This window comes from Prionailurus viverrinus, chromosome B3 (assembly GCF_022837055.1).
Source record: "Prionailurus viverrinus isolate Anna chromosome B3, UM_Priviv_1.0, whole genome shotgun sequence".
Taxonomy (NCBI): Eukaryota; Metazoa; Chordata; class Mammalia; order Carnivora; family Felidae; genus Prionailurus; species Prionailurus viverrinus.
The window spans coordinates 46,004,967-46,029,872 of record NC_062566.1 but is presented as its reverse complement, the minus strand read 5'-3'; the positions used below and the strand labels follow the sequence as shown (position 1 = coordinate 46,029,872).

At 38.4% G+C, this 24,906-nt stretch overlaps 2 pseudogenes; both read right to left on the bottom strand.

Moving 5' to 3' along the window:
- Positions 1-627: 627 nt before the first annotated feature.
- LOC125169041 (epithelial cell adhesion molecule-like) lies at positions 628-1,569 on the bottom strand (annotated as a pseudogene).
- A 3,575-nt stretch (positions 1,570-5,144) lies between these two features.
- Positions 5,145-5,306, bottom strand: LOC125169386 (uncharacterized; annotated as a pseudogene).
- Positions 5,307-24,906: the final 19,600 nt, after the last annotated feature.

The window sequence follows — 24,906 nt, the reverse complement described above, 5'->3', positions numbered from 1 at the left end:
GGGAACTTAGAAGACACGAGAAAAAATCAAAGCTTTGTCAGCTACAACTACAGCAAACCTTCAGCACAGTCCAACTTGCTAGACCAATGTAAAACCTCACACAACAGCCCTGTTTATTTCAGTTCCCATTATTCAGTGTATCATGTCCTGCTTTCAACAAGAAATTGCAAGGCATTCTTTTTTTTCTGCTTTAAAATGTTTTAATTTCACAATTAAAAAAAGTTTATATGTATAAGACTCAAAGTAAATAGAAAGGCAGCTTTCAATAACAAACGGATGAGAGGAGTCATTCAAACTGTATTGTGGAAGCATATTTAAGGCAATTTAAGCAATTTAAGGCAACACACCTCAATGTTAGACATAAATAATTTTAACTATGCTGTCCGTTCTGGGTTTTCTATCAGATTTGCATATATATGACACTTGTGGTCAACTTTTAAGATTGGTAACGTCGATTTGAAACTCCTTATATTTTGAGTACAGGTTTTACTGTTATAAATACCGTTACAAATAGAAGATGTCAACTAACAAAACAGTAGTCCTCAAAGATCTCTTTGTCCTGTGCTCATACACGTGTAATCTGCTTGCTAATTTACCTTCTCGTAGTTACTCTTCAAATTATAGTCATTATGAATTGAGTTCCCTGTGCATCTCACCTGTCTCCTTTATCTCAGCCTTCTCATACTTTGCCATTCTGTTCTTTCTGAAAATAACCAGCACGAGTCCAGCAATAACTGCTAATATCACAATCACAGTGACAGCAATAATACCAGCTTGTAGTTCTTGCATTGAAAATTCAGGTGGTTTTTCATCCATATAGTAAATTTCAGTTTGACCAGGATCCAGATCCAATTGTTGCCCATCTACCCTCAGGCCCATTCTATTGGAATGGAACAAAGGTTAATTTGTAACATTTTTTTTCAAAATAATAAGCCATGTCAGCTATGAGATGAGAATGAGAAAACTCATTCTGAGTTTTCTGAGATGAATTTTGCATCAGATCAATAGTGATAAGATCATTCTCACACAGAGTATTTTTGATGTATTTTGGATCCAGTAGATAGTGAGTTGGGATTGCTTCCTTAAGCATACATAGTCTTCAAACTTTGAACATCTTGAGGTGTTTCTCTTGTTTGTATTTTAGTTCAGTGATGATCCAGTAGGTCCTCACTCGTTTGGAGTAGAACTTCCCAGTTCTTCTGACCTCAACAGTGTTCACATTCCAGCACATGGTGGTGCCATTGTACTGCTTAGCTTTAAAGAGCTCCTTCTCATCACTCAGGATCATAGAGCCCATTGTTATTCTGGAAAGCCCTCTCAGGCCTTGCTCTTCTCCCAGACTTTGAGCCAGTCATTTCTGCCTTCATCACCAAACACTTCGTTGCCAGTTTTGAGGGAATAACGGAATTTTGTGTATCAGTTGAAGCACACTCACACTGACCATGTGTGTTCAAAGACCAGTCTGGGCAGTTTGTAGTTTTCACAGACACATTCTTTCTGAGCTGTGGCCACTGTCATGGTGGCCACTGTGAGTAGGAGTCCGAATGTGAGGACCTAGGGATGTGCCATACTGTGCGTGTGTGCAAGGCATTCTAAAAGGCAAGAAAAAGAACAGTCTAAAGAAACAAAGCAAGCTTCAGAGCCAGGCTCCAATGTAGCACAAATTTTAGAAATATCAGATAGGGAATTTAAAACAACTATGATTCAGTGATTAATATGTGAAGTGGTCCAGTGGGAGAAGGACAGCATGAAAAAAAAAAAAAGATAAGTAATGTAAGTAAAGAGAAACTAAGTAAAAATCAAAAAGGAATATTAAAAACCAAAAACACTGTGACAGAAATGAAGAATACCCTTTATGGCTTCACCTGACTGGACATAGCCAAGAAAGAATCAGTGAGCTTGAAGATAAATCAGTAAAATTTTCCAAACTGAAATGCAAAGAAAAAAGTAATAAAAGAACAAAATATTCAAGAGCTATGGGAAAATTATAAGTCATATAACATATACATAATTGGAATACTAAAAGGAGAGGAGAGAAAAGAGCAGAAGAAATACTTGAAGGAATGGTTGAGGTTTTTGAAATTAATAACAAAAAACAACTACAGATCCAGGAAACTTAGAGAACACTAAGCAAGACACACACACACACACACACACACACACACACACGCACGCGCGCGCACACACACACACACACACACACGACAGATCATATTCACAAGGCCTAAAATCAGATGAGAAAATTTTGAAAGAAGTCAGAAGAAAGCAAATACCATTAAATAAACAATAATAAAAATCACAGTGGCATGAGCCAGAATCCATACATGCAGAAAGAGATTAGAATAAAATATTTACCATGTTGAATGAATAAAAAACACCAACTTGAAATGCTGTGTTCAACAAATTTACCTTCAAAAGTGAAAGAGAAACCAGTACTTTCTCAGAAAACTAAAAGCTAAGGGAATTTGTCAATAGTATACCTGCCCTGTAAGAACTGTTAAAGAAGTCCTTCAGAGGAAAAGAAAATGATACAGGTCAGAAACTCAGATCTACATGAAGAAACAGTGCATTGGACATGAAAAAAACAGAAATTGAAAAAAATGTCTTATTCTTAATTGTGTTAACAATTGTTCAAAATAATAATTGTAGCAACGTTAGATGATCATGGCATATGGGTAAGTAAAATGAATGACAGCAATGTTACAAGGGATGGAAGGGAGGACTTGGGAATACTTTTATATGGTACCTTCACAACCTGTGAAGTGGCATATTATTTGAAAAGTAAACTCAGATGAGCTGTTAAGTATATGTATATTATACACTGTAGGGTAACCACTAAAAAAGGCGAAAAAAGAAGTGTAATTTATTTGCTAACAGAGGAGAGAAAATGGAATCATGTGAAATATTCAATTAAAAATAGAGAAATAAGAAAAAGAGATTTTAAAAAAGGAGAAAAGCACAATTGGGATTATAGAAAACAGTTAAAAACATGGCATATATATTTTTTAATTTTTTGCATGTCTTTATTTTTGAGAGAAAGAAAGAGACAGAGTACTAGCAAGGGGGGGGGCAGAGAGAGAGGGGGACACAGACTCTGAAGTGGACTCCAGGCTCTGAGCTGTCAGCACAGAGCCCGACGTGGGGCTCGAACTCACGGACTGTGAGATCATGACCTGAGCCGAAGTCAGAGGTTTAACCGACTGAGCCACCCAGGTGCCCCAAAACATGACATATATTAATTCAATTGTATCAATAGTCATTTTAAATGTGAATGTTCTAAATACATCAATTAAATGACAGAGACTTTTGTGGTAGATAAAAACACAAGGCCCAACTATATGTTGTCTATAAGAAACTCACTTCAATGAAAGAGGTACAGATAGGTTAAAAATAAAGAATGTGAAAGGACCTATCATGACAACACTAATCAAAAGAAAGATGGAATAGTTAGGTTAATTTCAGACAATCCAGACTTAAGAACAAGGAAAATTACCAGGAATAAAGAGGGCATTACATAATGATAAATCATTCAATTTTTCTAAGATGACATAATAATACTTAAAATGTTTGCTTCTTACAAAAGAGCATCAAAATACATAAGGCAAAATTGTTACGATTGCAAGCAAATATAGACATTCAAAATTCTATGAACAACTTCAACATCCTTTTTTCAGTAATTGATACATCCAACAGGCAGAAAATCAATAAGGGTAGGATTGAACTATACAATACCATCAATCAACTGCATCCAAATGATATTTATAGGGTATTTACTCTAATATCAGCATATACATATTCTCAAGCTCATGGAACATTCACCAAAATGGGTTATGTTCTAGACCATAATATACACTTTAAAATTTTAAATAATAGAAATTATCCAAAATGTGTTCTCAGACCAAATGGAATCAAACTGGAAATCAATTTAAAAAAATACAAATATAGGTTACACAATACATAAATAAATAACATATCAAAGAAATGTCTTAGAGATAGTAAAATATTTTGGACTAAATGAAAATAAAAATACAACTTATAAAAATTTGTGGGTTGGGGCGCCTGGGTGACGCAGTCGGTTAAGCGTCCGACTTCAGCCAGGTCACGATCTCGCGGTCCGTGAGTTCGAGCCCCGCGTCAGGCTCTGGGCTGATGGCTCAGAGCCTGGAGCCTGTTTCCGATTCTGTGTCTCCCTCTCTCTCTCTGCCCCTCCCCCGTTCATGCTCTGTCTCTCTCTGTCCCCCAAATAAATAAAAAACGTTAAAAATTTGTGGGTTACAGGAAGAGCAATACTTAGAGGGAAATTATAGCACCAAATGCACATATATTAGAAAATAAGATATATCTAAAATCAATTTAAACTTCCACATTAAGAAAGTATAGAAAGAAGAATAATATAAGCCTAATCCAAGTAGAAGGCAAGAAATAATAAAAATTAAAGCAGATATCAAATTGAAATTGAAAATGTTAATTTAATAAAAATTTTTAAATAAACTAAAAAGTGATTCTTTGGAAAACTTTCTTTGGAAAATTTATAAACCTCTAGCCATCCAGAGTAAACAAGAAAAAAAATGATACAAATTACTAATATCAGAATGAAAGAGGTGGTATCACTACTGATATCATGGACATTAAATGGATAATAAATATTATGAACAACTCTATGCCTACAATTTTGAATATTTAGATGAAATGGATCGATTACTTGAAAAATACTATAGGAGAGGAAAAAACTACTTCTTCTTCTACACATTTGAGGTCTTAACTGGAGCTCTGTAACAAAACACAAGAGAAAAGCAGTTTTTGAACCTCTATACCTCATATTTACAAGGAAGAAACTCAGAGATGAGTAATTTAAAGAAGTGGTTTAGAACTCCAACTTATATAGCATCTTATCCAAAAAACAATACAGTTTTTAGAAGAGTGACAAGAAAAGAAAAATAAGTCTTATGCTTCCCGGGTGGCAAACCATAGGAAGGCAAATATATGAGGGGAAACTAATAGAGTAAGGTTTTTCTTCTGACTCCTTTGCTGCCATTCTGAGCTGATCAGAGTCTCTGTTCATCTTCAAAAAAAGAAAATATATGTCCTACATTTAGGGAGAAAAAGAGAGCTTTTCCTGTTTACTGCTTAATTGCCTTTAGCTCAAAATAATTCTTATGTCAAAGAGATATGTGTTAGGGTGACATATTCTGATTTTCTTCAACACAAACTACCAATATGCACACACCACAGAATAGGTAATCTATTAGCAATAATCGCGCCTCGGATAAACCTCATTGGCTACGATACTGCCACTGCGCAAAGCTCAGAATAGACAATCTAAATAGGTCTATGTTGAAGTAATTGTATCGAGAATTTATAACCTTCAAAAAGGAAGGCACCAAGCCCAGCTGGTTTCACTGATAAATCATCCTACCAACTATTTAAGGAAGAAATGATACCAAGTCTCTACATTCTCTTTCAGAAATAAGCAGCAGAAGGAATAATTCTTAGTTCATTCTATAAGGCCGGCATTATCCTAATATCAAAACCACATAATGATATTACAAAAAGAAAACTACAGACAAATATTTCTCATAATCGTAGATGTAAAAATCCTCAACAAAATATTAGTAAATTCAGGGCACCTGGGTGGCTCAGTCAGTTAAGCGGCTGAGGTCATGATCTCAGGGTTCACCAAGTTTGAGCCCTGCGATAGCTCTGTGCTGACAGCTCAGAGCCTGGGGCCTGCTTCGGAGTCTGTCTCCCTGTCTGTTCCCCTCCCCTGTTCTCTCTCTCTCCCTCTCCCTCTCTCTCTCTCTCTGTCTCTCTCTCAAAAGTAAATAAATATTGAAAAAAAATTAATTAGCAAATTGGATCTAACAATGTATAAGGATAATTGTACATCATAACTAAGCAGGATGTATTCCAATTATTCAAGGCTAGTTCAACGTTCAAATATCAATTAATGCAATCCATCCTATCATATTGATGATCCAGAAGAAACATTTGACAAAATCTTATACCCATTCATGGTAAAACTTCTAAAACTAGCCTTGAGGGAGTTTTCTCAACTTGGTAAAGAATATCTAAAAACCCTGCATTTAACATCACACTTATTGGTGATAATCTGAATGCTTTCCCCTAAAATTAGTAATAAGGCAAGCATGTCTCTTCTCACCACTCCTGTTCAACATTGTGCTGGAAGTCATAGCTAGTACGATAAGAAAAGGAAATAAGCACTATATAGAGTAGAAGGAATAAAACAGTTTTGGTTTGCAGATGATATACTTTCTGCTTAAAAAGTCACAATGCATCAATGAAAAGATTAAAAAAATCCTAGAACTAAGTGATTACAGCAAGGTCATAGGACTCAAGACTAATAGATAAAAGTCAATTGCTTTCCCATATCTGAGCAACAAATAGGTAGGATTTGAAATAAAAAATACAATGCTGTTTCCATTAGCACCAAAATAAATGAATAAAATTAAGTAATTGGCATACAAATAGCAAAATATGTATAAGATCTAAATGAAAAATATCTACAGAACTTTTATGAAAGACATCAAAGATCTAAATAAATGGAGAGATGTTTCATGTTTATTAATAGGAAAACAATATTGTTAAGATGTCAGTTCTTCTCAACTTGATCTATAGATTCAATTTAATCCCAACTAAAATTTTAGCAAGTTATTTTTGTGGACATTGGCAAACTGATTCTAAAGTTTATATTGAGAGGGAAGACCCAGAATAACCAGTGCAATACTAAAAGAGAACAAAATTGGAGAACTGACACTATCCAACTTCAAGACTTATTATAAGCCTAGTAGTGTTAGTGAAAGTATAAATAAATAGATCAGTCGATGAGTATAGAGAGCCAAGAAATAGACCCACAAAATATTGTCAACTGATCTTTTACAAAGAGGCAAAGACAATTCAAGGGGTAAAGGATAATCTTTTCTTTTTTTTTTTTTTCTTTTTTTTTTTTATTTATTTATTTTTTTTTGGTTTTTTTTTTTTTTCCTGAAATTTATTGACAAATTGGTTTCCATACAACACCCAGTGCTCATCCCAAAAGGTGCCCTCCTCAATACCCATCACCCACCCTCTCCTCCCTCCCACCCCCCATCAACCCTCAGTTTGTTCTCAGTTTTTAACAGTCTCTTATGCTTTGGCTCTCTCCCTTTCTAACCTCTTTTTTTTTTTTTTTCCTTCCCCTCCCCCATGGGTTCCTGTTAAGTTTCTCAGGATCCACATAAGAGTGAGACCATATGGTATCTGTCTTTCTCTGTATGGCTTATTTCACTTAGCATCACACTCTCCAGTTCCATCCACGTTGCTACAAAAGGCCATATTTCATTTTTTCTCATTGCCATGTAATATTCCATTGTGTATATAAACCACAATTTCTTTATCCATTCATCAGTTGATGGACATTTAGGCTCTTTCCATAATTTGGCTATTGTTGAGAGTGCTGCTATGAACATTGGGGTACAAGTGGCCCTATGCATCAGTGCTCCTGTATCCCTTGGATAAATTCCTAGCAGTGCTATTGCTGGGTCATAGGGTAGGTCTATTTTTAATTTTCTGAGGAACCTCCACACTGCTTTCCAGAGCGGCTGCACCAATTTGCATTCCCACCAACAGTGCAAGAGGGTTCCCGTTTCTCCACATCCTCTCCAGCATCTATAGTCTCCTGATTTGTTCATTTTGGCCACTCTGACTGGCGTGAGGTGATACCTGAGTGTGGTTTTGATTTGTATTTCCCTGATAAGGAGCGACGCTGAACATCTTTTCATGTGTCTGTTGGCCATCCGGATGTCTTCTTTAGAGAAGTGTCTATTCATGTTTTCTGCCCATTTCTTCACTGGGTTATTTGTTTTTCGGGTGTGGAGTTTGGTGAGCTCTTTATAGATTTTGGATACTAGCCCTTTGTCCGATATGTCATTTGCAAATATCTTTTCCCATTCCGTTGGTTGCCTTTTAGTTTTGTTGGTTGTTTCCTTTGCTGTGCAGAAGCTTTTTATCTTCATAAGGTCCCAGTAATTCACTTTTGCTTTTAATTCCCTTGCCTTTGGGGATGTGTCGAGTAAGAGATTGCTACGGCTGAGGTCAGAGAGGTCTTTTCCTGCTTTCTCCTCTAAGGTTTTGATGGTTTCCTGTCTCACATTTAGGTCCTTTATCCATTTTGAGTTTATTTTTGTGAATGGTGTGAGAAAGTGGTCTAGTTTCAACCTTCTGCATGTTGCTGTCCAGTTCTCCCAGCACCATTTGTTAAAGAGGCTGTCTTTTTTCCATTGGATGTTCTTTCCTGCTTTGTCAAAGATGAGTTGGCCATACGTTTGTGGGTCTAGTTCTGGGGTTTCTATTCTATTCCATTGGTCTATGTGTCTGTTTTGGTGCCAATACCATGCTGTCTTGATGATGACAGCTTTGTAGTAGAGGCTAAAGTCTGGGATTGTGATGCCTCCTGCTTTGGTCTTCTTCTTCAAAATTCCTTTGGCTATTCGGGGCCTTTTGTGGTTCCATATGAATTTTAGGATTGCTTGTTCTAGTTTCGAGAAGAATGCTGGTGCAATTTTGATTGGGATTGCATTGAATGTGTAGATAGCTTTGGGTAGTATTGACATTTTGACAATATTTATTTTTCCAATCCATGAGCAGGGAATGTCTTTCCATTTCTTTAAATCTTCTTCAATTTCCTTCAGAAGCTTTCTATAGTTTTCAGCATACAGATCCTTTACATCTTTGGTTAGATTTATTCCTAGGTATTTTATGCTTCTTGGTGCAATTGTGAATGGGATCAGTTTCTTTATTTGTCTTTCTGTTGCTTCATTGTTAGTGTATAAGAATGCAACTGATTTCTGTACATTGATTTTGTAGCCTGCAACTTTGCTGAATTCCTGTATCAGTTCTAGCAGACTTTTGGTGGAGTCTATCGGATTTTCCATGTATAATATCATGTCATCTGCAAAAAGCGAAAGCTTGACTTCATCTTTGCCAATTTTGATGCCTTTGATTTCCTTTTGTTGTCTGATTGCTGATGCTAGAACTTCCAGCACTATGTTAAACAGCAGCGGTGAGAGTGGGCATCCTTGTCGTGTTCCTGATCTCAGGGAAAAAGCTTTCAGTTTTTCCCCGTTGAGGATGATGTTAGCTGTGGGCTTTTCATAAATGGCTTTTATGATCTTTAAGTATGTTCCTTCTATCCCGACTTTCTCAAGGGTTTTTATTAAGAAAGGGTGCTGGATTTTGTCGAAGGCCTTTTCTGCATCGATTGACAGGATCATATGGTTCTTCTCTCTTTTTTTGTTAATGTGATGTATCACGTTGATTGATTTGCGAATGTTGAACCAGCCCTGCATCCCAGGAATGAATCCCACTTGATCATGGTGAATAATTCTTTTTATATGCCGTTGAATTCGATTTGCTAGTATCTTATTGAGAATTTTTGCATCCATATTCATCAGGGATATTGGCCTGTAGTTCTCTTTTTTTACTGGGTCTCTGTCTGGTTTAGGAATCAAAGTAATACTGGCTTCATAGAATGAGTCTGGAAGTTTTCCTTCCCTTTCTATTTCTTGGAATAGCTTGAGAAGGATAGGTATTATCTCTGCTTTAAACGTCTGGTAGAACTCCCCTGGGAAGCCATCTGGTCCTGGACTCTTATTTGTTGGGAGATTTTTGATAACCGATTCAATTTCTTCGCTGGTTATGGGTCTGTTCAAGCTTTCTATTTCCTCCTGATTGAGTTTTGGAAGCGTGTGGGTGTTCAGGAATTCGTCCATTTCTTCCAGGTTGTCCAATTTGTTGGCATATAAGTTTTCATAGTATTCCCTGATAATTGTTTGTATCTCTGAGGGATTGGTTGTAATAGTTCCATTTTCATTCATGATTTTATCTATTTGGGTCATCTCCCTTTTCTTTTTGAGAAGCCTGGCTAGAGGTTTGTCAATTTTGTTTATTTTTTCAAAAAACCAACTCTTGGTTTCGTTGATCTGCTCTACAGTTTTTTTAGTTTCTATATTGTTTATTTCTGCTCTGATCTTTATTATTTCTCTTCTTCTGCTGGGCTTAGGCTGCCTTTGCTGTTCTGCTTCTAGTTCCTTTAGGTGTGCTGTTAGAGTTTGTATTTGGGATTTTTCTTGTTTCTTGAGATAGGCCTGGATTGCAATGTATTTTCCTCTCAGGACTGCCTTTGCTGCGTCCCAAAGCGTTTGGATTGTTGTATTTTCATTTTCGTTTGTTTCCATATATTTTTTAATTTCTTCTCTAATTGCCTGGTTGACCCACTCATTCGTTAGTAGGGTGTTCTTTAACCTCCATGCTTTTGGAGGTTTTCCAGACTTTTTCCTGTGGTTGATTTCAAGCTTCATGGCATTGTGGTCTGAAAGTAAGCATGGTATAATTTCAATTCTTGTAAACTTATGAAGGGCTGTTTTGTGACCCATTATATGATCTATCTTGGAGAATGTTCCATGTGCACTCGAGAAGAAAGTATATTCTGTTGCTTTGGGATGCAGAGTTCTAAATATATCTGTCAAGTCCATCTCATCCAATGTCTCATTCAGGGCCCTTGTTTCTTTATTGACCGTGTGTCTAGTTGATCTATCCATTTCTGTAAGTGGTGTATTAAAGTCCCCTGCAATTACCACATTCTTATCAATAAGGTTGCTTATGTTTATGAGTAATTGTTTTATATATTTGGGGGCTCCAGTATTCGGTGCATAGACATTGATAATTGTTAGCTCTTCCTGATGGATAGACCCTGTAACTATTATATAATGTCCTTCTTCATCTCTTGTTACAGCCTTTAATTTAAAGTCTAGTTTGTCTGATATAAGTATGGCTACTCCAGCTTTCTTTTGGCTTCCAGTCGCATGATAAATAGTTCTCCATCCCCTCACTCTCAATCTAAAGGTGTCCTCAGGTCTAAAATGAGTCTCTTGTAGACAGCAAATAGATGGGTCTTGTTTTTTTATCCATTCTGATACCCTATGTCTTTTGGTTGGCGCATTTAATCCATTTACATTCAGTGTTATTATAGAAAGATACGGGTTTAGAGTCATTGTGATGTCTGTATGTTTTATGCTTATGGTGATGTCTCTGGGACTTTGTCTCACAGGGTCCCCCTTAGGATCTCTTGTAGGGCTGGTTTAGTGGTGACAAATTCCTTCAGTTTTTGTTTGTTTGGGAAGACCTTTATCTCTCCTTCTATTCTAAATGACAGACTTGCTGGATAAAGGATTCTTGGCTGCATATTTTTTCTGTCTAGCACCCTGAAAATCTCTTGCCAATTCTTTCTGGCCTGCCAAGTTTCAAAAGAGAGATCAGTCACGAGTCTTATAGGTCTCCCTTTATATGTGAGGGCACGTTTACTCCTTGCTGCTTTCAGAATTTTCTCTTTATCCTTGTATTTTGCCAGTTTCACTATGATATGTCGTGCAGAAGATCGATTCAAGTTACGTCTGAAGGGAGTTCTCTGTGCCTCTTGGATTTCAATGCCTTTTTCCTTCCCCAGTTCAGGGAAGTTCTCAGCTATGATTTCTTCAAGTACCCCTTCAGCACCTTTCCCTCTCTCTTCCTCCTCTGGGATACCAATTATGCGTATATTATTTCTTTTTAGTGTATCACTTAATTCTCTAATTTTCCCCTCATACTCCTGGATTTTTTTATCTCTCTTTTTCTCAGCTTCCTCTTTTTCCATAACTTTATCTTCTAGTTCACCTATTCTCTCCTCTGCCTCTTCAAGCCGAGCTGTGGTGGTTTCCATTTTGTTATGCATTTCGTTTAAAGCATTTTTCAGCTCCTCGTGACTGTTCCTTAGTCCCTTGATCTCTGTAGCAAGAGATTCTCTGCTGTCCTGTATACTGTTTTCAAGCCCAGCGATTAATTTTATGACTATTATTCTAAATTCACTTTCTGTTATATTATTTAAATCCTTTTTGATCAGCTCATTAGCTGTTGTTATTTCCTGGAGATTCTTCTGAGGGGAGTTCTTCCGCTTGGGCATTTTGGATAGTCCCTGGCGTGGTGAGGACCTGCAGGGCACTTCCCCTGTGCTGTGGTGTATACCTGGAGTTGGTGGGCGGGGCCACAGTCAGACCTGATGTCTGCCCCCAGCCCACCGCTGGGGCCACAGTCAGACTGGTGTGTGCCTTCTCTTCCCCTCTCCTAGGGGCGGGATTCACTGTGGGGTGGTGTGGCTCGTCTGGGCTACTTGCACCCTGCCAGGCTTGTGATGCTGGGGATCTGGCGTATTAGCTGGGGTGGGTAGGCAAGGTGCTCGGGGGCTGGAGGGGCAGGCTTAGATCGCTTCTCCTTAGGTGATCCACTTCAGGAGGGGCCCTGTGGCAGCGGGAGGGAGTCAGATCCGCTGCCGGAGGTTTGGCTCCGCAGAAGCGCAGAGTTGGGTGTTTGCGCGGAGCGAGCAAGTTCCCTGGCAGGAACCGGTTCCCTTTGGGATTTCGGCTGGGGGATGGGCGGGGGAAATGGCGCTGGCGAGCGCCTTTGTTCCCCACCAAACTGAGCTCTGTTGTCAGGGGGCTCAGCAGCTCTCCCTCCCTTTGTCCTCCAGCCTTCCCGCTTTCCGAGCAGAGCTGTTAATTTCTGACCTCCCAGACGCTAAGTCGCGCTTGCTGTCGGAACACAGTCCGCCCGGCCCCTCCGCTTTTGCAAGCCCGACTCGGGGGCTCTGCTTGGCCGGCGAGCCGCCCCTCCGCCCCGGCTCCCTCCCGCCAGTCCGTGGAGCGCGCACCGCCTCGCCGCCCTTCCTACCCTCTTCCGTGGGCCTCTCGTCTGCGTTTGGCTCCAGCGACTCTGTTCTGCTAATCCTCTGGCGGTTTTCTGGGTTATTTAGGCAGGTGTAGATGGAATCTAAGTGATCAGCAGGACGTGCGGTGAGCCCAGTGTCCTCCTAAGCCGCCATCTTGCCCTGTTGACCTGGGTTTTCAAGGATAATCTTTTCAACAAATGGTACTGGGGCAAGTCGACGCTCACATGCAAAATAAGCTAGACACAGACATTGCATGTTTCACAAAAAATTAACTCAAAATGGTTCATAGACCTAAATGTAAAACATAAAGCTAGAAAATTTCTGGAAAACCTTTTTTCCTCAAAACGTATAACCCTTGCCTAATCATGATCAAAACTTACATAATTTCTAATAGAGGAGCATCCCACAATGTACCTGACCAGTACTCCTCAAAACTGGCAAGTTTGTAAAAACAAGGAAAGTCTGAGAAACTGTTACAGCCAAGAGAGGCAATTTTTATTCAGAGTTTCCTTTTATTTATGAGTTACTTCAAGAAAAATAAAAACACTTCTCTGCTAATGGTACCATTTGTGTCATCTCAAAGTGGACTTGACTTTTGTTCTTGAGTATAGGTCACATGTTTCTGGTTTTTTTTTGCATGCCTACTGAGCTTTGACTGGATACTTTCTATAGTAGACATGTGGAAGAGTGACTTATTTTGGGCAGCACTTAACTTAGCTTCATACTCAGACTCATACTCATACTCTGTCCCCTCTGCAGTCAGTAACTGACATTTCCCTCAGATCTGTGATTTTCAGACTCTGGGATTTTGTTTTGTCTGGGGAGAGTTGTTTGGGTTTTTTTTGTTTTGTTTTTACTAGTTCCTTCATGGTCTCCCCTGTGAATATTGGTTTAGTGGTCAGCCAACACTTCAGGTCAATATTGGTTGCTTATTTTGGGACTCATTCTCTATGTGATTCTTCCCTTCCAAGCTCTCTTCTGTAGCTTTCTGTTTGCCCTCCAAACCCTGAACTCTGGCCTCCTCTCCTTCAGATCAGTAAGGCTTTGGCATTTTGATGCCCCGAGCTGCTGTGCAGATTGGAATTGTCCCCAGGCAAGAAGCTACAAATTCCCCAGTGTCACTAGGTACAATTCCTGTTTTGTCAGAGTAGATTTTCTTCCAGTTTCTACCTGCTTTTGATTGCTCTCCAGTGTCTCCAAATGGGCTTTCTACTTAAATAGTTTAGTTAAAATTTTAAACTTTAATCTGTGGACCTTTAATCTTTGGTCTATCCAAGCTACTCTACCATTATCAGATAAAAGAATCAGTCAATGAAGTCTTTCGGAAGTTCAGCAAAGTTCAGCCTACTTAAAAAATTTTTTTTTGCTTATTTATTTATTTTGAGACAGAAAGAGACAGCAAGCAGAGGAAGAGCAGAGAGAGGGGGAGAAAGAGAATTCCCAAGTAGGTCTGCACTGTCAGCACAGAACCTGATGGGGGCTCAAACGGCAAACCATGAGATCATGACCTGAGCCAAAACCAACAGTCGGTCACTTAACCGACTGAGCCACCCAGGTGCCCCAAGTTTAGCCTACTTTAAAATGAGAACTCTGCCCTGTTTCTTACTCATTTTTTTATTCCATAAGCACTTATTTACTGTTTACTAAGTACCAGGAACTTTTCTAAGTTCTTTGCAAATACTAACTCATTTATTTCTTACAAACAGCCCCTATGGAAACTGCTATTACCGTTTCCATTTGTCAACAGAAAAACTGACGTAAAGAGAGGTTGTTACTTGCCCATGTTTGCACAGCCAACAGAGGGGCTAATTGCTGGACACAGCACACTGTTTAGCCAGAGCGCATTTTTCTTCTCTATTAAAAAACCAGAGGTTGATGCAGGGCTTCTGAATGCCCCTCAAATCATGCCATCATGTTGCCCTTTATAATTTATGGGAGTGAATAAAATAGAAGTCTCTATCAAGATATCCTGATTGTAGGGCTGAGTCTCCCATTAATTTTACACATGACTTTGATATATCATGTCTCTTATCTCTCACCTCCAGTTTCCTTATCTATAAAGTGGAGTGGTAGTAAATTTAACTCTAGAACTCTGTTCTCCAAAAGATCAGAAGAAGTGTCATCCACCTGTGTATATTCTCTTTGTCTTCACTAGAGGGGGAAGTGATACCAGACAGTTGTGGTTAAGAGAATTGAAAACAACTCCAGTGAAAAAAGTTTACTTTTCATTTTTTTGTTTTCCTGACTGTGTGACACTATTCATTTGAAAAAATGTAGGACAGGGGCTCCTGGCTGGCTCAGTTGGTTAAACATCGACTCTTCATTTCAGCTCAGGTCATGATCTCAAGGTTCGTGAGATGTGGACCCGTGTGGGGCTCTGTGCTGACATTGCAGAGCCTGCTTGGGATTCTTTCTCTCCCTCTCTCTTCCCCTTCCCTACTATCTCTCTCTTTCTCTGTCTCTGTCAACATAAAAATAAAAGTAAATATTAAAAAAAAGTAGGACAGGGGCGCCTGGGTGGCGCAGTCGGTTAAGCGTCCGACTTCAGCCAGGTCACGATCTCGCGGTCCGTGAGTTCGAGCCCCGCGTCAGGCTCTGGGCTGATGGCTCAGAGCCTGGAGCCTGTTTCCGATTCTGTGTCTCCCTCTCTCTCTGCCCCTCCCCCGTTCATGCTCTGTCTCTCTCTGTCCCAAAAATAAATAAACGTTGAAAAAAAATTAAAAAAAAAAAAGTAGGACATATGGAAAAACATAAAGAAGAAAAATATCATATAAAGTACCCCTGTTTTGACCATTTTTTATTCCTGTTGGCTAACTTCTGGACCTCCTTCACTGTAGAGGTAGAAATGCTGGTTTCCCAATCTCCCCTTTCAGCTGGGGTGTGGACACAAGACTGAGGCTGTGCCCTAGATGGAGATCTGAAGACACAAAAAAAAAGCAGAGATGGGAAAGAATCCACACTGGTAGGAGGTCCAGCCTCAGAGTTTCAGCTCCTTTAACTTCTGAGGCAAAAATGTCAGTGATACAGGGACACTGGTAAAGACAGCCCTCTGTCCACCATGAAGTTTAATGGGGTACTGGGCTTTACTGAGTGTCTCAGGTCTACACATTGATATCTTTCATTATGTTGAGGGACTTTTCAGACAATGCCTGTGGTGTGGGGACTTCACCGAACTGGTTTCTGGGTGATTTTTAACACTGCTCCTGGCATCCTCAGTTCACCTCTAGGGCCCTATATACTCCCCACCCTTAAGATTCTGTGAACTACGATCTTTTAAAATCAGTGTCTTTTTTGTTTAAAACAACCAGAATTTTTTTTCTAGTGCTTGAAACTACAAATCTTACCTGAAGCACCCTCTCCCAGAGACAACCCCTGTTGCTATTTTGGTGAATGTTATGAGGGATTTTCAAAGATTAAAAACCATTAATTAATTAATTAATTAATTACAATATATTGAAATTCAATTAATAAGGCAATAGATATTTGCAAGTAAAGACCTCTCCTGTAAACCCCAAGTTACATTACCAAGTCAGCCAGCAGCTTTGCCAAAACAGAGTCAGCCTTCTAAGATATACAGTAAATGATTTTTCACTAAGGTCTCAGGACCTAGCCAATGTTTCCCTAGAGCTTTTCCAGACTTCTGAATCATCTGAGGGAATCTATTAAAAAAAGAACTATCTGGCCCCCAGTACATGTTCCCCTGATGTAGTTTTAAATGTTTCCTAATACATACAATGTGGTTGGAGGACTTTTTATCCTTTAGATGCCTCTGCTTAAATGTTCTGCTCCATAAAACATGTCCCAAACTGAGTCTGTCCTTTTTACATAAATATCTGCTTCTCCTGGACCCCCTATTTTTGTGTGTGAATGAGAGCTTTTAGATCTCTAAGTCAGATACCTCATAGTCATCCTTGCCTATTGTCTTTCCCTCCCATTCTACATTTGCTTGGTTACTGTGTTATCTGGAATACAACTGGAATTTCAGCTGGATTGGAACTGGATTCTAATGTGGCTGGTGCATAGAGCTACTTCTTCCCTTGTCTCCTCAACCTCTAATTGTTCTGATTGCCAGATTTCCATGAGTGCTGAGAACTCTCCCCACGTTAGGAGTTTATACAGTGTTACCACATGGACAGAGTGCAGGTAGAGAGTACCTACAGAAAGAATTTATTCTAAGCAGAGAAGGTATCTAGCATGAGCCTTTTGACTTAGCAATAGGGACTGAAGGTTGGAGTTGTGCAAGGCAGTGACTGCTTTGTGGAGTCATGCCAATCCAGCTATCTCAGTAGCAAGTACTTCCTGGGGAAAAATGGATGGCATGTGTCCTGGGGACCTCTCTCATACACCTATAGCACATCTTTGTTCAAAATACCCTGTTTTGGACACTCTGCAATTAAATACAACAAGAGTTGGAGGGATGTTCGTTGGACACCCCTTCTCATTTTGTAAGATATTGTGGGGCTTCTGCTGTACTTTAAGACTGAGAGCACTGGTGGTCAGGGAAAATGAGCAAGTTTCTGGATTTCAGAACAGAAGATGCTGGTGGCACATGGCCCCCTGAAATGTTTGTTGTTCTCAAACTTTCAGAAATACTTTGGGAATACGTACAAGAAAAAGTGGAAGTCTTTGAGCAGGTGAGGCTTGGAGCAAGATTAGAATATGAGTTGGTGTGGCTCAATCTTTCCTCACAGGCTGGTGAGGTTTGGAGATATGCACCTTTTATAGACGTCTCTCAGATTTGTCTCCTTCTCTCTCCCCCTCGTGCCACTGCCTACTTCTTTTCTCACCTGGACTACCTTGCCAACTTCTTAACCTGGATCCTGTGTTCTGTGCTGTCTTCTCCAAGTTCCAATCCACACGTGTGCCAGATTGATTTTCTGTGGCAAAAATTTGATTATGTCCCTCTTCTGCTAAAAAAGCTCGTGGCTCCCCCACCTTTTTTTTGAAAAGCATTCAATCGCCTGTAGTAATTAGGAAGATTTTTTTTCTGAATTGACATCAATCATCTTGCATAGACCTTTCATTCAGCCTTCCCATCTTGTACCTTGTGCTCTGGTCACATTTAACTGCTGGCAGTTTTATGAACTGGCCATGCATTTTATTTTTGTGCATTTCAATATCTTCCTTATCTTTAGATCTGCAGTGCTTAATGCACTGTCTGTGCATATGATAGTTGCTTAATTCACTGAAAAAATGAATGAATCAAACCTGTTCACATGAGATTGAATCAAGAGTGAAAAATTGCAAGACTCAATCATTTCCAAAAGGTGATGAAATTTTAAGTTGTAATAATACTAGTAACAATAGAAATATTATTACTAGGGGCACCTGGGTGGCTTAGTCGGTTGAGCATCCGACTTCGGTTCAGATCATGATCTCACAGCTCATGAGTTCGAGCCCAGCATCGGGCTCTGTGCTGACAGCTCAGAGCCTGGAGCCTGCTTCAGAATCTGTGTCTCCCTCTCTCTCTGCCCCTAACCCACTCACATTCTGTCTCTGTCTCTCTCAAAAATAAATAAACATTTAAAAAAATTTTTTAAAAGAAATATTATTACTAAACACGATTGGTAACAATAGTATTGAGCACCGACTATGTATCAGGTACTCTTGACATAAGATATATTGTAATAACTCTTTAATTCTCATCACAATCCTGTGAAGTAAATACTACTATATCCATTTAACAGAAAGGAAAGCTGAGGCACAGTGTATTTCAGTAATTTGCTTAGATTAACCTGGCCAGCAAAAGATTGAGCCAAAATTTGAGCACAATCAAAATGACAGCAGAACCTGCATTATATTGCTCTGGAATACACCATAGGGGGAGAACTCCCATGGCATGAAGGTGAAGGTCTTTGGTTTTGAAAAGTTTCAAGAATTGTAATATCAAGGTGTTACAAGAAATATTGACGTGAATTTTTTGTTGCCTGTTAATTGTCTACGTTCCCTCACTAGAAAGAAAACGCCATTGGATAAAAGAACCTGTCTCTCTTTCACATTTCATACCTAGTGCCTAGAAAGTGCGTAGAAAGCATATATCAACAGTAGGTGCTCCATAAATATTTGTGGAAAGAGGTGAGGAAGAAAGGAATCTACAGTCTATCTATCTGATAGATACAAAGGATCTATCAGAATTACGAAAGGTCTGCTTTAGGCATTACCCTGATTTTATCAAATGTATTTTATATTGCTTAAGTGCATATGACTTTCCTTTGTCCTCAGTTTTCTGGTGTTGTGCATAATTGGTGTTTAATAAGTAATTATTGATTGTTTGAAGAATGTCAGAAAAAATTAATGAAAGAGTTCGAAATGGACACTCATTCCAGTTGTCTCTGCCTTTCAATATATTTGACTGTTTTACAGCTCAATGGAGTTATATAAAATTAATAATAATACAGATGATATTGTCCACAGGAATGAAAATTAGTTGTATCTGGTGGAATGTAATTGTTGACCCATTTTATTTTGGCATTCCTTTTATGACTATACACATGTATCCTTTTAATTCTTCTTTGAACAGTTCACAAGAATTTACTGGTTTTCTCATTAGTGAATGAGTTAGGTAAAATTTTTGACCCAGGATCATTCTGTATCTGCATGAGTCCCAATTATACCCTCTTTTAACAACTATCCTTTAACAGGACAAAACACATACAAAAGCAATTTTTTTTTCATTCACAGCCATATTTCTTCATAGAAATGAGCATTGATAGTATTTGTGAAATCTCTAGATCCAGCCATTCAATTATGAGGACCCATCTTGAATGGTTTGTATTGGGGGTTAAACCTTGTATTTCTGCCCAGGTAAGGCACAACTTCCTTTTAAAATATCAACTCTTGGTTGATGGGGGGTGGGAGGGAGGGGAGGGTGGGTGATGGGTATTGAGGAAGGCACATTTTGGGATGAGCACTGGGTGTTTTATGGAACCAATTTGACAATAAATTTAATATATTGAAAAAAATTTTTTAAAAATAAACTAAAATATCAACTCTTACACAACTTTGAGAAGCGGGGAGCCAGGTAGAAATTTACACTGCCTTCATCAACATGTTAGGACTCTGTCCACCAGATGTCACCCTGACATCTTAGGATCCATAGAAAACAAAATTAGCTTTCCTTTTATAAGTAGGTTATTTTGGGGGGCACCTGGGTGGCCGAGTCGGTTAAGCCTCTGACTTGGGCTCATGTCGTGATCTCATGGTTCCTGACCTCAAGCCCTGCATCAGGCTGTGTGCTGACAGCTCAGAGCATGGATCCCGCTTTGGATTCTGTCTCCCTTTCTCTCTGTTCCTCCCCCACTCGCGCTCTGTTTCAGTGTCTCTCTCTCAAAAATAAATAAAGATTGAAAAAAATTATAAGTAGGATAATTTTCAATAGTGCAATATAAACTGGTGGTATCTAATTTCTTAAAATAGGGGCTGAGATTGGAGACAAAACTCAGGTCTTCATGTTTCTCCACATTCCTGCTTACCTGAGATGCTTTTCCATTTAACATTGCAAATTTTTCTCTCACTATTTAGTTTTGATGCACCTTTTCCTAAAAGTACTCTCTTAATTAAAATATGGTCATTCACAAATAAGTGTAAAATGCACGGTCATTTTCTGTATCACATAAGAGGCCTTAAATCTAGAGCAGTATCCATTCAGACATCATCCACAGTGACAGTCTTTGAGGATTATGACAAAGACTCTTTTCTGGATCAAACTTCAGTCAGGCTCCTCTGAGCTATCTTTTCAAGTAGGCTTTATCCTTAGGTCTTGTCTTTGTCCTGTCTACTCCAGTTGTAGTAAGAATCCTGCAAACTTAGTTTAGCAAGAATCCCCCACCCTTGATACCTTGGCTTGCCTTCAACAAGAATCTTGTTAGTTGGTTTAGCAAAAATCTCCCTACCCTTGATGTCTCCTCTTTGTAGTTTTATCCACTGACACCTTACTCTGTTCCTTTGCTACAAATATCCAGTTTTCTTTGCTATATTTGTAGTTGAGCCCAATCTCTCTGCTGTTTTGTTATAGTCTTGGCACCTATTACAATAGTGCTGAATAAAGTCTTGTTAAATTATATATTTTAACAAGTGTGTGTGCTCTATAATGAGAAACTAAGATTGACCTTCCTCACCAAAAGTTTTCCATCATTTTCCAAAATTTGTACTTTGATATTTTAATTTTTTACATTACTTTTCTGGCTTTTCAAGGTACATGATACCAAAGATCAAGTAATCCATTTATTTATTACCATTCGTTTTTATGGACCTGTACATATAGACAGAGAACCAAAGTTTCAGTAGCATATATTATATGTCAGGTTCTTTACATGTATAATTTATATGTTAAATTCTCTTGAGTTTTTTCAGGTTTGCTTAAGATTATTAGAAAACTCCATGCCATGCATAGTAAAGAATGCCATCTGTCTGAGTCTTGATGGGGGAGAATCCTGGGTGTTTCACATTTCGTTTCATCACCTGTGGCTCCACTCTTCTGAATTTTTTTCTTAAGTTTTTATTTCACTCAAAGTTAGTTACCATACAGTATAATATTAGTTTCATGTGTACAATTTAATGATTCAACACTTACATACAGCACCCACTGCTCCTGAATTCTTGATCTCACTTGTATTTTTCTTTCTATGATTTTTTTCTCTATACTCTATAAAGACCCAGTATGTGATGCAAAACATTTTATTTCCTTCCAAATGCTGATCATACAGAGATTCAGGAAGTTTAATAATTTGTTTAAAACAGTGATGGAGCAAAGACATAACTTTAAGTTTGCCTTCAAAACCAGAAATATTTCTAGTCACTTTACTTACTGACATATTTGCTAACTACATATGGTGGGCAGGGAACTAATAATATAAAATGGATTTGGTGTATGAAATAGGAAACCATATGAAATAGTGAAAATTTGTAAATTTTTATTTCAAAGGGAAACTTCTATTGTTTAAAGCAATGATTCTCATATATCCATTAATTTATGTGGCTATTCTTACCATAGGTTTTGTAATAGTTAATTATATATAAAGTAATCTAAAATTCAAATGTGCAAAGTAACGTAGTTCTAATGCTGTTAACAAATGATTACTTCTCTACCAACGCCTATACCAGAATGGGCCACTAGGTGTCATTCTGGCACAGAAATTATCAAAAAAGGCCCTCAGGAAACCAGTGAGTCACTTTCAAGGTAGAAAGATCCTGTTTTGCGCTTTCAAGTACAGTACATGAATTTTGTGTCCACTCAGCCCTCAATATCCATCTGCCCTAGGGAAAGATTAAAATTGTTTCATTGAGGTAAAAGTATTCTACTGCCAAGAGAAATGTAATAGATGGCTTTTGATATTCAAAGTAGGGTGATTCCTAACAGATTTAATAATAAAGATAAATCTCTTTTAGAATAGTAACAAAAAAGGCAATATACTAGGGAATAAACCTAACAAGAATATGCAAAACCCGTATGAGGAAAACTTCATAGCAGTCTTGAAAGACACAACAGACTTGAGCAAATTAAAAGGCATCCCTTCTTTATGGATAGAATGTGTCAATGACATGTAGATGTCAGTTCTCCTTAAGTTAGCACTTTCATTTAGTGCTATCTCAATTGCAATACCACAAGTATTTCTGGAGCAAGAGAAATTGATTCTAAGGTTCATATTAGAAAATAAGCTTGGGGCACCTGGGTGGCTCAGTAGGTTGAGCGTCCGACTTCGGCTCAGATCAGGATCTCACAGTTTGTGAGTTCGAGCCCCGCGTGGGGCTCTGTGCTGACAGCTCAGAGCCTGGAGCCAGTTTCAGATTCTGTGTCTACCTCTCTCTGCCCCTTCCCTGCTCATGCTCTGTCTCTCTCTGTCTCTCAAAAATGAATAAACGTTAAAAAAATTAAAAAAAAAAGAAAAGAAGCTTGTAAGAATAGCTGTGAAAGTCCTGTTTAAAGAAGAAAAATGAGGGTCCCTAGCCCTACCAGATATTAAAACATTCTATACTGCCTCTGTAATTAAAACACCATGGTATTGCTGGATAACAGATTAGTGAAGAGATTCAAATCCAGAAATATACCGAAGTATATATAGAAATGTATTATATTTTACATGTGGCTACTCAAATCCCTGGGGGGAAAGGTGGGCTTTTAAATAAATGATAGGGTGGCAACTTGATGGTCATTGAATCACCCTATATCATACAAAGAATGAACTCCAAATAGATCAAAGATGTCAATGTAAAAATATCACATAACTTAAAAGAAAAGGATAAGTTCAAATAAATATAAGAAGAAAAGTACCTTGCCAATTTTACACTGAAGTGCTCATCTATTAATATGAAACAAAACATAGACATGGTTATTCGTTCCAGCATTACTTCTAAGCACGAAAGATTAGAAATAACCTTAATGCCCATTCATAGGAGGATGACTAAATAAACTGTGGCACATCCATACAATGGAGTTACTTGTGGCCAAAAATAGAACATGGTATTTAGAAATTGAAGATCTCTGATATGGAGTGTTTCCAGACATATTGTTAAGTTGGAAAAAGAAGTATAAAAGAATATAGCATACTAACTTTTGCATAAGAAAGAAGGGAGATAAATGCACCTATTTTTGTAAATGAATAAGAAGGAGAAGAAGAAAAAGAAGACAACAAAATAGAGTAGTTATAAACTAGAAATTATTTTTTTAATTAAAAAATTTTTCTTCTTAATGTTTTATTTATTTTTGAGACAGAGAGAGACAGAGCATGAGCAGGGGAAGGACAGAAAGAGAGGGAGACACAGAATCTGAATCAGGCTCCAGGCTCTGAGCTGTCAGCCCGGAACCCGACGCAGGGCTCGAACTCAGGAACCGCGAGATCATGACCTCAGCCGAAGTTGGACGCTCAACCGACTGAGCCACCCAGGCACCCCTTTTAATTTTATTTATTTATTTGTTTGTTTGTTTGTTTGTTTGTTTGTTTGTTTTTAATATATGAAATTTATTGTCAAATTGGTTTCCATACAACACCCAGTGCTCATCCCAAAAGATGCCCTCTTCAATACCCATCACCCACCCTCCCCTGCCTCCCACCCTGCATCAAACCTCAGTTTGTTCTCAGTTTTTAAGAGTCTCTTATGCCTTGGCTCTTTTCCACTCTAACCTCTTTTTTTTTTTCTTCCCCTCCCCCATGGGTTTCTGTTAAGTTTCTCAGGATCCACATAAGAGTGAAAACATATGGTATCTGTCTTTCTCTGTATGGCTTCCTTTTAATATTTTTTAATGTTTATTTATTTTTGAGAGAGAGAGACAGGCAGAGCATGAGAGAGGAAGAATAGAACTTGAAGCAGGCTCCAGGCTCCGAGCTGTTAACACAGAACCCGAGGCGGGGCTCGAACTCACGAACCGTGAGATCATGACTTGAGCCGAAGTCAGATGCTTAACCAACTGAGCCACCTAGGTGCCCCATATAAACTAGAAATTCTTAAAAAATGGTCACCTAAATGGGAAGAGTGGTAACAGGATGAAGATGAAACTTCTGTTTATATCATTTAAAAAAAAATAGTTTTGGCCTTTTTACCACATTTTGGCAAAACAATTCATCTGGACTCTAAAAATATTAATGTCATAAAGGACAAAACAGAGAAATATCCTAGCTTAAAGGAAACTAAAGAACTTTTTTTAAGTGCACAAGTTACAAAGACACTTTCCTTGTGAAACTTCAATGAGATTTTAAATTATAAAAAACATATAAGTCTTTTATGATGCCCTCAGAGAGCACTGTTAAAGAGCACCAGTAACCTTTCTCTGTCCCACCTCATTTTGCTCATACTTTCGAGTAAAGTTCTGTATTAACATTAGGAGACATGGAGAATAATCATCCAATATGAAAAATAAGGGGGAGAAAAGCCTGCTATTTAGGCTATGAGATGAGGGGTGTCCTCTTTTCAAATTTGTTCTTTTTTTTTTTTTTTAATTTACATCCAAGTTAGTTAGCATATAGTGCAACAATGATTTCAGGGGTGGATTCCTTAATGTCCCTTACCCATTTAGCTCATTCCCCCCCACACACACCCCTCCAGAAACCCTATGTTTGTTCTCCATATTTAAGAGTCTCTCATGTTTTGTCCCCCTCCCTGTTCTTATATTATTTTTACTTCCTTTCCCTTGTGTTCATCTGTTCTGTGTCTTAAAG